This window comes from Trachypithecus francoisi, unplaced genomic scaffold (genome assembly GCF_009764315.1).
Source record: "Trachypithecus francoisi isolate TF-2019V2 unplaced genomic scaffold, Tfra_2.0 Lachesis_group20, whole genome shotgun sequence".
NCBI classification, from domain to species: Eukaryota; Metazoa; Chordata; class Mammalia; order Primates; family Cercopithecidae; genus Trachypithecus; species Trachypithecus francoisi.
The window spans coordinates 53,353,731-53,367,354 of NW_022681466.1; the positions used below are offsets into that span (position 1 = coordinate 53,353,731).

A 13,624-nucleotide genomic window follows, 5' to 3' on the forward strand; every position below is an offset into this window, starting at 1 on the left:
AGTCATGCACTGCATTGTCAACAACAGACCACGTGTGTGATAGTAATCCCATAAGATTATAGTACTGTACTTTTACTGTACTTTTTCTGTGTTCTGATATGTTTAGATTTGTCTTACAAATGTATTACAGTCGCCTACCATACTCATTACTCTATGATGTTCACACAAAGCCAAAATCACCTAAGACACGTTTCTCAGAATGTATTTCTGGCGTTACACACCGCATGACTGTAGTTTGAGAAGACACATTTTCTTCTAAACAACTTAATGACTTATTCCCTGTTGCTGGGAGCCTCAGTAGGCTCTATTAAGGTGTGGTTTGAACGGCCACTTTGCCTCTCCTATAATGGTCCCAGAAAATTATGCTTTTTAAATCTTGGGTCTACTTCGTAGTTTTTTTTTTTTTTTTTTCCCCACTTATTCTATTATTGCTGTCAGGCCTTGTGGCCTCTGTGCATTTACCTCTAGAAACCTGGTTCTTTTCACCTTAAAATGTTCTGCTTTACTATAATCTATGGATGGGAGAAACCAGAGAACCCAACATGGTAGAAATGCATGTGGATTGAGGGAGGAGGCTCTGGGTGAAACCATAGACTCTCCTCTAGGTTAGGGAGGGCTTTCATGAGCAGGCTTAGTCTGTTTTATCAGCTCTGATCTCTTCAGGCCTATCACATGAAATAATTTGCCTTTTTTTTTTTCCTTTTTTTTTTTTTTTTTGAGGCAGAGTCTCGCTCTGTCGCCCAGACTGGAGTGCAGTGGCGCAATCTCGGCTCACTGCAAGCTCCGCCTCCCGGGTTCACGCCATTCTCCTGCCTCAGCCTCCCGAGTAGCTGGGACTACAGGCGCCCGCCACCTCGCCCGGCTAGTTTTTTGTATTTTTAGTAGAGACGGGGTTTCACCATGTTAGCCAGGATGGTCTCGATCTCCTGACCTCGTGATCCGCCCGTCTCGGCCTCCCAAAGTGCTGGGATTACAGGCTTGAGCCACCGCGCCCGGCCTTTTTTTTCCTTTTTTTGTTAAGGGAAGGAGTTTGAAATCTTCTCCAGTCAAGGCAATATTTAACAATTGGCTCTCCATGGCTGATGTAATGCTAATTTTCTCATCACCATTCAACATAGCTTCCTCCTTACCTCATCTGTCTTTGTGAATGTGGCCCCCATTTTATAAGCACAACCTCTAGAAAACTTGGTTTTATCTTATTAAGAGACCTATCACATCCAGGAAGTTGCCAAAGGAGAAAATCAAGAAAAGGTAGTTGTGTGACGTTGGGCTAGTTACCTGATCTCTGTTTTCTCATCTGTGAAAGAGCAATCGTAATGATTGCCTTATGGTCATTGTAAGAAATGAGGATGAGTTAAATGGAATAGTGCCTAGCATGTAGTAAATGTTCAAAAACGCTATTATCATTAATATTATCATCACACACAGATAGGGTGTGTTCAGTGTGGGACTGGGCCACCCTGGGAGGGTGTTTGGATGGAGGCCAATGTGAGCCATATTTACCTGATGAGAGAGATAAATCCATTGTTGGAACAGATGTCTTCATGTGCCTTTGTCCTCACTCCCTTTCTATGATAGTGCAGAGTCTCCCTCCCTGTCCTCCTTCTCCCCCTTTCATCCTTTCTTCCTTCCATCATTTTCATATCTGATTTCAAGAGTAATATATGTTCCTTGTGGAAAATTTGAAAACCATAAAAGAAAATTGAAACACTCTTAAAAACCAGAGAACTTTTCAAAGCTGGGATCATCCTGTACTTTTTGCTCTATAGCCTGCTTTCATTTTTTATTTTCTTTCTTTCTTTTTTAACATTTAAAGAGATACATTCTGAGCCACATGTGAAGACCATGACCCATGACGACTTCAGGAGGTCCTGAGAACATGTGCCTGAGGTTGTTGGGTTACAGCTTGGTTTTATACATTTTCGTGAGACAGAATGACCAGTCTAAACATTAAAACAGAGATCTTAAGACAAAAGAGACTCTTTGTGGCAATAAGATACCAAATTCCAACCTGACTCTAGTATAACATCACATGACAGCAGGCCCTGAAAGAAAGAAACAAAAACAAAAGTATTTTATCCTCAAATAGATTTCTTTGATATATTTTGAAATGGCCTGGCAAAGCTGTCTTTTGTGGGGGAAATTTACATTCTGTAGAGAATCCCCTTCCCTTTCTAGCTAATTTTCTGATCCTGAAAAGATTAACTGAGATCCTAGCACCTTTTAAAGGTCTGAATGGGAAACACTTGCCATCTATTGCCTTTAAGGGTGGCTACCTTTGAGACTTCATCTACATAATAAGAACCTTGGGCTGCACAACCCCTTATGTTAACCCAGACACTCCTTTCTATTGATTCCAGGTCTTTAATAACTCTTTTTCTTTTTTGTTTTCTTTTTTTTTTTTTGAGCCAGAGTCTCACTCACTCTATGGCCCAGGCTGGAGTGCAGTGGTGTGATCTCGGCTCACTGCATCATCCACTCCCTGGGTTAAAGTGCACACACCATGACTCGATAATTTTATACTTTATTAGTAGAGATGGGACTTTGCTGCATTGCCCAGGCTGGTCTCGAACTCCTGATCCTGAGCTCAAGCAATCCGCCCACCTTGGCCTCCCAGGATGCTGGGACTACAGGCTTGGGCCACTGCACCTGGCCGATAATAATTCTTTCATTTTTGTTGGATGATAAACTATGGGTATTATTGAGTACCGCTCCTGTGTAGCATTTCATCAGATGGATTTCAACCTGCAGTTGGAAGAGACCACTGAGGATCAAAGATAGATTGTTTTCCTGGGTGAGCTCAGGGGATCGACCCTTGGCCCACTTCTGTATTGTAAGACTTGCTTTTTTCTGACTAAGGGACTGAGTGCATTGCAGTTGGGTCCCTATGGTATGTAATTATGGGGGGGCTGTAAGCTTGGATTTTAAGTGCAAGATTTGGGGCCTGGGATGATTTCAGATATAGGCAAGAATGGAAAAATAATGATTGTAAGCTAAAGCAGTAACACGATTCAAGCTATTTATTCATTTGGTCATTATTGAGGACCTGCTGTATGCCACCACATGAGGCCAGATGTCCTTGATATGGAAATAAATAAGAAGACCTTCTAGTTTCAGACAGCATCTGTCTCAGTGAGTGAAGACTTAAAAAACCAATTCATGCGGTAGGCTGTTAGAGATGCTCTCACTGAAATCTATCCTGTCCCCAAAAGGAGTCTGAAGGAGGGGGTTGGCAAGCGGGGAGCTGGCAAAGGCTGTGTAGGGAGCAGGACATTCTAGGTGGAGACAGCCTCTAAACAAGGCCCCAGAGGTGTGAAACAGCTTGGATAGATTAGCTTAGCAGCAATGAAGCAATAGCTACACCTTTTCATTTCTCAATCCATTTAATACTGGGTGGAGTAGCTGCACTTGTGAAATTTGGCGTGAACCTTAATATTCTTTTTTATTTTTTTATTTTTTTAATTTTTTTTTTGAGACGGAGTCTTGCTCTGTCACCCAGGCTGGAGTGCAGTGGCCGGATCTCAGCTCACTGCAAGCTCCGCCTCCCGGGTTCCTGCCATTCTTCTGCCTCAGCCTCCCGAGTAGCTGGGACTACAGGCGCCCGCCACCTCGCCCGGCTAGATTTTTGTATTTTTTTAGTAGAGACGGGGTTTCACCGTGTTAGCCAGGATGGTCTCGATCTCCTAACCTCGTGATCCGCCCGTCTCGGCCTCCCAAAGTGCTGGGATTACAGGCTTGAGCCACCACGCCCGGCTGAACCTTAATATTCTTAAAGTGAAAGAAAAAGGCAGAAGGTATGTATTTCGAAAGCATCCTATAGTTTTCTTTCTGTTCTTTCTCTGGGAAAGTGTAGCTCTCCTCCGGAAAAACGTAGCAGTGGTTTCTGTTAACTCTGGTGTTTGCTGTCTGCCTGCTGGCCCAGTGCCCATTCATCATCTGAGTGTCCCCTCTTCACAAGGCACTGTGCCGGTGGGGCTCAGAGCCTGACCTTGCTAGGCTCTTGCAATCTGGGGGGGTGGACATCTATGTTGGTAGTTGATGTTCTGTGCCGACAAGTTCTGTGGGAAAGTGGAGGTAGGAGCAAGAACTGTGTTGGCAGGAGTCGGGAAAGCTTAAGGCTGCGATGCTCAAAGGAGAGGGTAAGTGATGGACACTCCCTAGACCCTCCTCCCTCTCCACCAAAGGCATAGCCTTCATAGTGCTGGAAATGTTCCATATCCCTCCATTGTGCTGTGGTGGGAAAAAGACAGGGAAAGAGCCCTCCAGGGAACTGGCGTTTGTTGTGGCCTGCACTGGCTGGGTCCTAGAGTAGGATGTGTGCATCATTAGCCCTGCATAGCACACTAGCGGTGAGGAAGTGACCACTCAGGTGTTGGGTGATGTGTCTAGGGTCACATTACCTAGAAGAGTGGCAGGGCTGCACTTGCTGCAGGCTTGCTTGACCCTGAAGCCTTAAAAAGACCCTGAAGGGTATAGTTCCTTTCACCATACCGTGGGCTGCAGAACTCACTTCTGGCCCTTGTAAGACCGCTAGTGGGTAGTGGTGACAGTGGGAGGAGTAATACCTGAACAGAGGCTGCCCTAAATAATGGCTTGTGGTGGTCAGTGCCTGGAAGCCCTGGGTGTGGTTCCCTGCAGAGAGGAGTTCTGAAGCCTCAGAAATGAGGTTTTTGTTTTGTTAAAATTGTCTTGGTCACCCGCTCTCCAGTTGCAGGTCAAGGCCTGCCCTGTGGCTCAAGTGTGGGGCCACATGGAGGTTGAACCAACTGCTCACTTAGTGCTCCCAGGGGAGGGAGGACAGGAAATCCCTCCAGGATTGTTTAGTTCAGCAATACTCCTCCCCACACCTGTGTTACAGCTGAGGAAAGGAGGCCCCTTCAACCCCAGGCATTTGGTGATTCTATCATGTTGGCATGATTTCTTCTCTGAGCTGGCCATGGTGTGTTTGGTGCCAAGAATGGGCAGCCTGAGTGGTGATGGTCAGTCGGTGCCACTTTGTCCGTCCCTGGACCCCAGCTGTCCACGTTCTCTGCACAGCCCAGCCTTGATGCTTGCTTGTGGGGCCTGCAGTGTGAGTGTTTAGAGCTGACAGATTTGTGGGGGATTTCTGCCACTGATAAAACCAAACCAAAAAGCAAGGAGCTCTACTGAGCTGTATGATTATTTAAGCTACAAACTGAGACAGGTTGTAGTGAGGGACCTAGAATCTAAGACCAAAGGAAAGTCCATGGCACAAGCTTTGAACGTGGGCCCCACCACCTGAGAGCTGTGAGCTTTGGGAGGAGCTCTTCATCCAGCCCAGCTGGGAGTGGGGATAGTAAAACTGTTTCCCCAGCCAGGAGTGGGGATAGTAATACTGAACCTGTCAGGGCTGCTGTTAGACTATGGGTACTCGGTGCAGCAGAGTCTCTGTAAATGGCAGGGGTGACGCTTTGCAGATGGGAGAAGGGAATAAACTGTAGTTGGTGTCAGGCCCTTTGCTGCACCCTTGATACCGAATTATTTCATTTCACTCCATAACACCTCTGAAATAGGCTACACTGTTCCCATTTGACAGACACCAAAATGAGTTTCAGAGAGTTTCTGAAACTTGTCTAAGTTCATGTAGGAAATGGAGTTTAACTTTCAAATTCTTTCCACCTTGCCATGAGAAAATTTCCATTCCTGCAGAAGATGGCCTTCTATAAAGGGCACCAAAGGGATTTAAGTCACACCCTGGGACATATTCCTAGATCCGAGTGGTTTCTGTATCTTGTTATAGACCAGACAGTAGCAAATGCAATAGGTAAATTTATGTGCCTGTGGAGGGGAGAATTAATTTTTTCCCCTCCCTGGACATTAACTCTGGAAAGCTTAATCTTCTAAAGCTTAATCTTCAGAAAGGGCTCAGAAACTCTGCTTGGTGCACATAATAAGTGCTGTGTGCCCTAAGGCATTTGTTAGATAAAACGGAAATTAAATAAATAAATAAAATGCTAATCACGCCGCCAGCCCTGAAGTCTCCTTGTCTCTGCTGGCTTTTCCGTGCAGAATAGGCACAGTGGAGCTTTGTTCTTCTGCCCCTTTGTCCGGACGAGGCCCCTCTGGGGCTCTCTCACAGGCAGGGAGGCCAGGCCATGCCCGCCCAGGTTTCCCAGGCCCCACTGCCTCCAGCTCTCACTGGCCTCCTTTTCCCGAGTGTGGGGCGGCCCCCTTTCAGTGGATGGGAGGGGTGCTGCCTTCCCCCTTACCTATTTCTCCCAGTGGCAAAAAGGGGCTGAGAGTAGGTAGCTGGAGGGTACGGGAGACGGTGTGATTCCCTGTTTGCCAGTTGACCTAACTGGAATCTTCCTGAAATCAGTGTATCCCTGTGAGCAGACAGCAGGCACTATGGGCTGTTTGGCCTTGGGTTCGCTTCCTGCCTTGGGCATTCCGTGGAATGGAAGCCTGGTCCTTAAGCACTGGTGGCTGTCACCAGCAGGAAGTTTGTTCAGCACCGTGGTTCTGAACCCTGTCCTCATGTTTGAGTCACCTAGGTGCTTTTAAAAGACATCCATATCAGGAGCACAGCCCTGGACCAGCTGACTTAGTACCTGTGGAGTGGGAACTGGTCCAGGCATCTCTGTCTGTATACCCGCTCCAAGGGATTCTGATACATAGGGAGGGTGGAAAGCCCCTGGTTAGGATACCCAAGCCGAAAGGGCTGCTCAGGAGTTGCTCGTTCCACCCTTCAGTTTACCCATGAGGACAATGAGTTGACAAATGCCATTGTTTTTTTTGAAACAGGGTCTAGCTCCATTGCCCAGGTTGGAGTGCAGTAGCACACTGGAGTCCTGACTTCCTGGACTCAGGCAAGCCTCTTGCCTCAGCCTCTTGAGTAGCTGGGACCACAGACATGAGCTAGCATGCCTGGCTAGTTTTTGAGTTTTTTTGTAGAGATGGGGTCTCACTGTGTTGCCCAGGCTTTTCTCAAACTCCTAGGCTCAAGTGATCCACCTGCCTCAGGCTCTCAAAGCATGAGGATTACAGGTGTGAGCCACCACACTTGGCCAGCAAAGGGTACTCTGATGGAGGCAGGTGGGTTAGAACCAGGTCTCCTGAAGTCTGAGCTCCCAAAGCACTGCCTGTTGCCCTCATGGCTATGGGAAAGGCAGGCAGTTGGAATTATGATGTTAATGATAAAAATGTCTGCTCATCACCCATGCTGGTAGGGAGACCAGTTTTAGTTAGGTTTAATTTCTCTGTTCTTTCCTTTCCCTGGCACATATTTACCATCACATCTTTTCACATGACATCACAAGTATTGATTTTCTAGGCCATGAGTTCTTGGAGGGCAGGTTCTGGGTAATGGCTGGGTTTTTGTTACAGTCATTGTTGTACACTGGTACCTGGCCAGAGCAAGCTTTCAATAAATGTTGTGGAGTGGAAAGGTGGATACCAGACCCCGAGCCTTGAGCCTGGCAGAGCATCGCTCTGAGCTCCTGGGTTAAGTGGGTCAAGGCAGCTACCCTTTGCACTTGGGGCAAGTTCACCTGAAAAATCCATAGACAGGCAGAGTCAGGAAAAACAGAACTGAGAAGGGGCTATGAACTTGATCCTAGGAATACTGGCTTACCTAAAAATAAACAACTACACGATCCTCCACACAGCTTCGGCCCCCGCTCCCCGTGGCCCTCCCGCCCAGCTCGCCTTTGCAGTGAGCAGATCCAGTATACATGTCACAGCTGGAATCTGGCTTGTGTTTGGAAATAAACAACTTGGCCCCTCTCTCTGCCTGGGATTTTCCTTTATCAGGAGATGCTCAAAAGCCACCACCCGAGATGAGGTGTTTCTTTCCAGCAGAGATGAGATGTTCTTTTCAGCAACCTGCCTGAGATCTCCAGGGAAAAGAGGGAGGATTTTGTGGTGGGACAAACACCTTTACATTGTCCTTTTCTGGTTGGTATTTGGAGAGGGCTTGAGGGAGTAGGCTGGATATGAAATAATTTGAGGGGTGAAAGCAGAGGACTAATCCACCAACCCCCCCAGCAAGACTGCAGTGGGGGAAAGTCTCTGTCTTGTGGGGGGAGACACCATAGATAGAGAGCAATGGGTGTACCGCTCTGAATGCTGGCTGCCCAGTTAGGTTGCTTTTTGCAGGGTGGCCTGTCCTCAGGCAGCAGCCAGGCAACACTTTGGGGAGAGTAGCTCAGGGGATTCCTGTGTTTCTGCTATAGCTAGTTCAGAGTACTAAGAAAAAAAAAAGCATCCTGCTACCATCATGTTAGGTAGAAACTGGCAGTTCAGAAATGCATGGGGAGGGGCCTCCTCTCCCACACAGGGCCCTGGGGAGTGTAAATTGGTACAACTACTCTCAAGAGAAACTTGACTAGATAGGGTGAAGTTAGGGATACACATACCCTATAGCCAAAAATTTTACTTCTAGTCTAGTGTGTGTACTGGAAAAACTAGCATGCAAGTGCTCAAGGAGAAATAGATGTACGTTGTAGCATTTTTGGTGATGATGAAAAGCTAGAACGGACCTAAAAGCCTATTAGCCGGGAAATATATCAATAAATGATGGTTTACACAATGTAGTACTTTTCACCAGTTCCATCTGACTTACATGAACCAGCCCAACTACATTTAAGAAAAATGTTGGTAGAAAGGTTGACGAATATCTGTAGTAATTATACCATTTCTGTAAGGTTAAAAAAAAAAAAAAACAAAAACAAAGAGAAAGATACCATTTTTGTGTTTGAGTTATTTAGAAAATGAGAGACATGTTGCTGCCATCAAGTTGCTCACAGTCTAATGGGGAAAATTGGCAAATAAATAGCTGGAGGCTTCCAGATAGTGAATGTTGATGTTATTGACCAAGTTCCTTGTCTTGCAAGATATGACCAATTTGGAGGGGATATTAGATAAAATGGAGTTCAAATAACAGTAACTCAAACTACTTAATTTTTCTTACACGTAAAAGAAGTCTGGATGTAGGTAACCCAACATCAGTGTGGTGGATCCACAAAGTCATTAGGAACTCAGGATCCTTCCAGCTCACTCTTCTGCCATTCCTTGTCCTTATGTTCCTAGATGGCTGCTGGAGCTCCGGCTTTCACATCAGCTTTCCAGGGAGCAGGATGGATGAACTGGAGAAGGATGTGTCCTGTAAATATTCCTTTTCAAATTACACCATGTGGTACTTTGTGGCACTTCCATTTATGTGTCATTGGCCAGGTATTAGTCACACAGCTACACCTACCTGCAATGGGCCAGCTAAAACCTCAGCATTCTGTTAGGAAGAAAGGAGAGTGGAAAGTGGGAGGCCACCTCTAGATGATGAAAGATGAGATAATGAGTTTGGGTACCTCTGGCCCATGCAAGCTGGCCATCCATTTGGGGGTTAGATTGGGGCTGGAGCTTATGAGAGGAATGGGGTTCAGAGTTTTCTAAATTGGGAGGCATCAGCATGTAGGTGATTGTGGGAGTCCTGGGAAGGAGGCTGCTGAGTTGTCAAAAGGGTAGGAGAACTGGGAAGCTAGAGGTGGGCATGTCTGGGAGGAGAGACCACCTGGCCAGATGCCCCAGTGAGGTCAAGCAGGATGAGGGTGGGAGTGAGAACATGGACTCTGAGGGCTTCTGCAAGAGCAGTTTTGGTGGAGTAGAGAGACTAAGGTCAGTGGAGGAGTAATATTGAACAGCTGAGGAAATGTGTCAAGATCTTTGAACTTGAAGGGAATGAGAGAGAGAAAGAGGAGTTGAAGAGAAAGTATTTCTTAAGGCCAGAAAGATTTGAATGCAGGTTTGGAGGCTGAAGGACAGCTAGACCTCCCCTCCCCATCCCCTTCCCAAGGAGGGTGGTAATGATGGGAGGTGAGGATAGGCAAATCTAGTAAGTACAGGCCAGTGGCCTCCAGTGTCTCTGCAACAGGGCTTGTAGAGCATGAAACTGGTGAGATGCTGCCCCAGGAATTGGGGAAGAGCAAGGAATTAGATAGGATCAAGTCAAAGAGCTGCTAAGCCAGAGGAAGTAGGTCAAAACCTAAAACTTTGGATGTCCCCAACCCACCTGCACACTGGGTTTCCTCCAGTAGCAATTACGGGAGCAGAGGAGAAGAGATTACCCAGGATTAGAAGGCTGCAGGCAGAGTGGCAGGAAAAGGCAGGGAGGGGGGCTGTGGGGTCCTGGAGTGGCAGTGGTGTTGTGGAGTTCAAGCAGGGTATATTACATTATGCTATAAGGTGGAAAAGGGTGGGGCACATTTTAGAAATATTCCCATTAGAAATGGTAAGAAAGAAAAAAATCTTGTGCCCATGAAGTCGTAAATGTCAGAGTATTGTCTCATCGTTACTGAAAATGTGATCATTCCAGACACACAGAACTGTGCTCTCAGTCACCCGCATCAGTGCTTCTGTATATTCTGAGTTGCATTAATTTTCAGGTCACTTATTTAATATGAAACTGTGCCTGCTTGTTACTTGGTAGCAGACCTGGGAGCCAGGTGGCCTGGGTTCAGATTCCAGCTCCGCCTCTTACTTACTGTGTGAACTTGGACGGAGCTGTGTACAGTCAAGCAGGTTGTGCACTGTACAACGTGGTGAAGGGTTCCTGAAATCCAGACTACCCTTATTGCCAGGAATATGCCTTTTGTGGGTCTGTGCTGTGTATGTGCAGAGGATGTGAGGCACTCTTTCACCTTGCACAAAGGCACTGCATGGGTTGGTTCTGGCTCTGGCTTTGGGCAAGTTACCTCTGCAAATCAGTTTCTTCTTTCGTTGGGAGAATAAATGAGTTACCACATGTAATGTACTTGGAACAGTGCCTGACACATGGCTAAGAACCATGGTAAGGATTAGATGCTGATTATATGTAGTAGCGGAATGAGCTGAGCCTCCTGGGTCTCCTCTGAAGGCTTATCTTGAGTTTCCCAAAGCTTGGCATTTAGGAGAGGATACAGCTCTCCACCCCTTACAGTTTGGTCACTGAGTTTGCATTTTTCCCCCAAACATTACAAAGATTTCCAAAGGTTCTCTCTAAACCTTAAGCTTTTCCAGGTTGCAGCTGCTTAATCTTAAGGCAGCTGACCTTGGTGTTCCTGGTGCCTTCTTCATCTGAAAGGGGATGAGGTAGTTGGGGCTAAGGACACCCCAGGTAGTCTAGCAAGATTTGCCATTCAGACATTTGCGTAAATCTTCTCCCGAAACATCAAACTGGAGAAATACAGGTGTGCTATAGGGAGAATGAAAACAGCCCTTTCCAATTTGGGACAGTTTGCTTGGAAGGTGGGGCCTTACCCCTATGGCATCCAGATCTATTCGGTAACTGCAACCTTCTTTCTTTTTTTTTTTTTTTTTTGGTTTTTCTTTCTCATGATTCTTGTATGAATTCTAATTAAGAGACATTATGTTCAGAATTATAGCACTCATAGTGATAATTTTCAGAAGACTATAACAACTTCTTTGCCACTTAAGGGGTACAAAGGGTGCAGCTGTTTCTCTGAATGAATTCTTAAATAAATTACTACTACTGTGTCCGGAATTGGTGGTTCTTGTCTCACTGACTTCAAGAATGAAGCCGCGGACCCTCGCGGTGAGTGTTACAGTTCTTAAAGATGGTGTGTCCGGAGTTTGTTCCTTCAGATGTTCAGATGTGTCTGGAGCTTCTTCCTTGTGGTGGGTTCATGGTCTCGCTGACAGGAGTGAAGCTGCAGACCTTTGCGGTGAGTGTTACAGCATTTTTTTTTTTTTTTTTTTTTGACGGAGTCTCGCTCTGTCACCCAGGCTGGAGTGCAGTGGCCAGATCTCAGCTCACTGCAAGCTCCGCCTCCCGGGTTCACGCCATTCTCCTGCCTCAGCCTCCGGAGTAGCTGGGACTATAGGCGCCGCCACCTCGCCCGGCTAGTTTTTTTTTGTATTTTTTGTATTTTTTTTTTTATTATACTTTAAGTTCTAGGGTTTGTTACATATGTATACTTGTGCCATGTTGGTGTGCTGCACCCATCAACTCGTCAGCACCCATCAAGTCATCATTTATATCATGTATAACTCCCCAATGTAATCCCCTCCCCCCTCCCCATGATAGGCCCCAGTGTGTGATGTTCCCCTTCCCGAGTCCAAGTTTCCTCATTGTTCAGTTCCCACCTATGAGTGAGAACATGCGGTGTTTGGTTTTCTCTTCTTGTGATAGTTTGCTAAGAATGATGGTTTCCAGCTGCATCCATGTCCCTACAAAGGACGCAAACTCATCCTTTTTTATGGCTGCATAGTATTCCATGGTGTATATGTGCCACATTTTCTTAATCCAGTCTGTCACAGATGGACATTTGGGTTGATTCCAAGTCTTTGCTATTGTGAATAGTGCCGCAATAAACATACGTGTGCATGTGTCTTTGTAGTAGAGACGGGGTTTCACCGTGTTAGCCAGGATGGTCTCGATCTCCTGACCTCGTGATCCGCCCGTCTCGGCCTCCCAAAGTGCTGTGATTACAGGCTTGAGCCACCGCGCCTGGCCATAGGGTTACAGCTCTTAAAGGCAGCATGTCTGGAGTTGTTCGTTCTTCCCAGTGGGTTCGTGGTCTCGCTGGTTTCAGGAGTGAAGCTGCAGACCTTTGCGGTGACTGTTACAGCTCATAAAGGCAGTGTGGACCCAAAGAGTGAGCAGCAGCAAGATTTATTGCAAAGAGCGAAAGAACAAAGCTTCCACAGCGTAGAAGGGCACCCGAGTGGGTTGCCGCCTGCTGGCTCGGGCAGCCTGCTTTTATTCCCTTATCTGACCCTACGCACATCCTGCTGATTGGTCCATTTTATAGAGAGCTGATTGGTCCATTTTACAGAGAGCTGATTGGTCTGTTTTGACAGAGTACTGATTGGTGCATTTACAATCCTTGAGCTAGACATAGAGTGCTAGACAGAAAAGATCTCCAAGTCCCCACTAGGTTAGCTAGACACAGAGTTATCTACAGAGTCCCAGTTGGTGTATTTACAAACCCTGAGCTAGACATAGAGTGCTGATTGGTGCGTTTACAATCCTTGAGCTAGACCCACAGTGCTAGACAGAAAGGTTCTCCAAGTCCCCACTAGGTTAGCTAGATACAGAGTACCAATTGGTGTATTTTCAAACCTTGAGCTAGGCACAGAGTACTGATTGGTGCATTTACAAACCCTGAGCTAGACACAGAGTGCTGATTGGTGCATTTACAATCCCTTAGCTAGAGCCCAGGTGGCCTCACCCAGTGGATCCCGCACCAGACTGCAGTGGAGCTGCCTGCCAGTCCCCAGCGGCGCCTGCACTCCTCAGCCCTTGGGCGGTTGATGGGACCAGGCGCCATGGAGCAGGGGGCAGCGCCCATGGGGGAGGCTCCACTGCAATGGGGGAGCTCAGACATGGTGGACTGCAGGTCCCCAGCCCTGCCGCGTGGGAAGGCAGCTAAGGATTTGAGTGCAGCGCTGGCAGGGGACACTGCTGGGGGACCCGGGGCAACCTCCGCAGCTGCTGGCCTGGGTGCTAAGCCCCTCACTGCCCTGGGCCGGTAGCGCAGGCCAGCCGCTCCGTGTGCGGGCCATGGAGCCTGCACCCGCACCCGCTGGAACTCGTGCTGGCCTGTGAGCGCTGCATGCAACCCGGGTTCCCGCCCACACCTCTTCCTCCACACCTCCCCGCAAGCAG

The 13,624-nt window shown here is 47.2% G+C and overlaps 1 protein-coding gene across 7 annotated transcripts in view; it reads left to right on the forward strand.

Moving 5' to 3' along the window:
* Positions 1 to 13,624, forward strand: part of KSR1 (kinase suppressor of ras 1) — a 177,247-nt gene that overhangs the window by 61,029 nt on the left and 102,594 nt on the right. The window lies entirely within an intron of this gene.